Source organism: Bos taurus, chromosome 6 (genome assembly GCF_002263795.3).
Source record: "Bos taurus isolate L1 Dominette 01449 registration number 42190680 breed Hereford chromosome 6, ARS-UCD2.0, whole genome shotgun sequence".
NCBI lineage: Eukaryota > Metazoa > Chordata > Mammalia > Artiodactyla > Bovidae > Bos > Bos taurus.
In genome coordinates this window covers 42,746,498-42,750,502 of record NC_037333.1, presented here as the reverse complement: position 1 = coordinate 42,750,502, position 4,005 = coordinate 42,746,498, and positions in this window count along the sequence as shown.

Here is a 4,005-nt window from a genome sequence, read left to right as displayed (position 1 = left end):
GGTTGCCATTTCTTTCTCCAATGCATGAAAGTGAAAAGTGAAAGTGAAGTCGCTCAGTCGTGTTCAACTCTTAGCGACCCCATGGACCGCAGCCTACCAGGCTCCTCCGTCCATGGGATTTTCCAGGCAAGAGTACTGGAGTGGGGCTGGTGCAAAGTAAATAAATTTCACCAGCAGGCAGTCTAACCCAAAGGCAACCAACAGGAACATAGCTTTCCATTCTTGCCAGGATAATAGGAAAACCTTGCTGCAGAGCTTAAGGAAAAAGAAGACAGAGAGGAGGATCCTGAATGAGAGACTTCATTGAAAATGAAAGTTCCCAACTGACCAGGAATTGAGAAAATTCATTTTTAGGTCAGTGGAAGAAATGGAGCCCTGAGAAGTTTATTTCAGGCATAGGGACAAAAAGAAAAGTAAGTCTTTGCACTTTGCATTCGTTAAATATTGTGATAGGGACTTTTGTACTTGCTGCATGAGAATATAAAATTCTCATTCAGGAGCTACCTGATGGTGACAAAATAATATTCTGTGTGGAAGAACTTGAATGCAAGGCAATATGGCTTTCATTTGTACCATAACACTTAGAATTTTTAAATACAGTGTGTTCTTTTGTATTTATATATTTTTAATGATTACTTCTTCCTCTACCACCACCCCAAGGAAAAATCAAGGAGTTTTATCTGCTTTGTTTATTACTAAATTCTATAGTACATATTAAAGGGTTAACAAATGTTTATTGAATGAATGACTGATTTGGCAAATGAATGATTTTATCAGAATGTCCTGGAAAAAATTCTTTAAAATGCAATACTTGCCCCCAGTTGCAGAGTCTCTCTGGAGTGGGCCCTAAGTCTGGATTATTAACAAACTCTGCAAATAATTCTGATGTATTTTAAAGTTCAAGAACTGTGCTGTGACTGAGCTGGTGGCTAGGGGAATCATAAAAAAACAGATAAAGGGGGAGGCATTTTATAGAAATATAGATGGGAGAAGAGACTCAATGCTTAGTGTGTGCTTGGCATTAAATCTCACCATAAAATGACTCTTTAGCCTTCTTTTGTTTTAATTTCCAACTTGGTAAATATTTGTGGTTTTTGCATTTATGTAGACCAGAGAAAATGGTGTATTAGGCTACCACCAACTTTACAAGTGGTTTCTTGCATCTTGACAGATTTTATTTTTCCAATAGTGTTTTTGTTTTCCTTTTCTCTCAAATATCATTATATCTTCACTTGGAAGCCTCATGAGTGTCTTGAAATTATCATCTTACATAGGATTTTTCTTTTCCCACCCAACCTCAAAATAATTAATATTGCAGAGAAAATCTAACACTTCATATCAGTCATCGCAATTTACAATTATATTTATGTCTGTGTTTATTTTTTAAATTTCATTTTATTGTGATAAGAACATTTAACATGACCTCTACCGCCTTACATTTCAAGCACACAATATAGTATTGTTGACTATAGAACTAAGTTGTACAGCAGATGTCTGGAATTTATTTGTCTCGCTGGACTGAAATGTTATCTTCATTGATTGTTACTTCCCTATTGCTCCCTCCCCTCAACCCAAGGCAACCATCCTTCCATTCTTTGTTTCTGTGAATTTAAATACTTTAGATATCTCACATCAGAGGAATCACGTGGAATTTGCATTTCTGTGATTGACTTTTTCACTTAGCATAATGTCCTTAATACTCAGCCATATTGTTACATATTACAGAATTTCCTTCTTTTTTAAGGCTGAATGGTATATTCCTCTGTGTGTACACAACAAATTTTCTTCATCCGTGCATCTGCCTATGGACATTTAGGTTATTTCCACATCTTGGCTATGGTGAATGGTGCTGCCATGAACAAAGGAATGCTAATATCTCTTTGAGATGTTAATCTCAGTTCTTTTGACTAAATACCCCAAAGCAGGATTGTTAGTTTATATGGAAATCCTATTGTTGATTTTTGAGGGATTTCCATATTTTCCATAGTGACTATGCCATTTTTCATTCCTATCAATGGTATGTAAGGGTTCGATTTCTCCTTATTCTTGCCTACACTTATCTTTTGATCAGTTTTTGTCATTTAATCTGTTTTCTACACTGGAAGGTAAGCTTGACGCGAAGCATTCACTGACCTCTGCATTGTTCTTAACTAGAACAGTGTACCATGTACCCCTACACAGTCTTGGTGGCTGAATATGTGTAGTGCCTTATAGTTTTATGGAACATGAATTTTAAAATGCTTTTATGTACAGTCTGGTGGGCTACAGTCCATCAGGTCACAAAGAGTCGGACACAACTCAGCGACTAACACACACACACATCTTCCTTACACCCCTCTGAGGCAAATCATTGTTATTTTCCCCACATTACAGATAAAGAAACTAAGGCTTAGAGAAGATAAGAGACTTACCTTAGGCCACACAGTTTGCAAGCAACAAAGCCATGTTTGAAATCTTGTAGGTCGGTTTCTTCTATATTTTCACTTTGATTTACTTTTTCTATACTCTGTATTTTACCCTTGACACGATCCCCCTCTACATATACAATACATGTACTAGTCCAGTTCAGTTCAGTCACTCAGTCGTATCCGATTCTTCACGACCCCATGAATCACAGCATACCAGGCCTCCCTGTCCATCACCGACTCCCAGAGTTCACTCAAACTCATGTCCATCGAGTCAGTGATGACATCCAGCCATCTCATCCACTGTTGTCCCCTTCTCCTCCTGCCCCCAATCCCTCCCAGCAGCGGGGTCTTTTCCAATGAGTCAACTCTTTGCATGAGGTGGCCAAAGTATTGGTGTTTCAGCTTTAGCATCAGTCCTTCCAATGAACACCCAGGGCTGATCTTCAGAATGGACTGGTTGGATCTCCTTGCAGTCCAAGGGACTCTCAAGAGTCTTCTCCAACGCCACAGTTCAAAAGCATCAATTCTTCGGCGCTCAGCCTTCTTCACAGTCCAACTCTCACATCCATTCATGACCACAGGAAAAACCATAGCCTTGACTAGACGAACCTTTGTTGGCAAAGTAATGTCTCTGCTTTTCAATATGCTATCTAGGTTGGTCATAACTTTCCTTCCAAGGAGTAAGCGTCTTTTAATTTCATGGCTGCAGTCACCATCTGTAGTGATTTTGGAGCCCAGAAAAATAAAGTCTGACACAGTTTCCACTGTTTCCCCATCTATTTCCCATGAAGCGGTGGGACCGGATGCCATGATCTTCGTTTTCTGAATGTTGAGCTTTAAGCCAACATTTTCACTCTCCACTTTCACTTTCATCAAGAGGCTTTTTAGTTCCTCTTCACTTTCTGCCATAAGGGTGGTGTCATCTGCATATCTGAGGTTATTGATACTTCTCTCAGCAATCTTGATTCCAGCTTGTGTGTCTTCCAGTCCCGCATTTCTCATGATGTACTCTGCATATAGTTAAATAAACAGGGTGACAATATACAGCCTTGACATACTCCTTTTCCTATTTGGAACCAGTCTGTTGTTCCATGTCCAGTTCTAACTGTTGCTTCCTGACCTGCATACAAATTTCTCAAGAGGCAGATCAGGTGGTCTGGTATTCCCATCTCTTTCAGAATTTTCCACAGTTTATTGTGATCCACACAGTCAAAGGCTTTGGCATAGTCAATAAAGCAGAAATAGATGTTCTTCTGGAACTCTCTTGCTTTTTCCATGATCCAGCGGATCTTGGCAATTTGATCTCTGGTTCCTCTGCCTTTTCTAAAACCAGCTTGAACATCAGGAAGTTCACGGTTCACATATTGCTGAAGCCTGGCATGGAGAATTTTGAGCATTACTTTACTAGCGTGTGAGATGAGTGCAATTGTGCAGTAGTTTGAGCATTCTTTGGCATTGCCTTTCTTTGGGATTGGAATGAAAGAACTGTACAAAAAAGATCTTCATGACCCAGATAATCACAATGGTGTGATCACTCACCTAGAGCCAGACATCCTGTAATGTGAAGTCAAGTGGGCCTTAGAAAGCATCACTACAA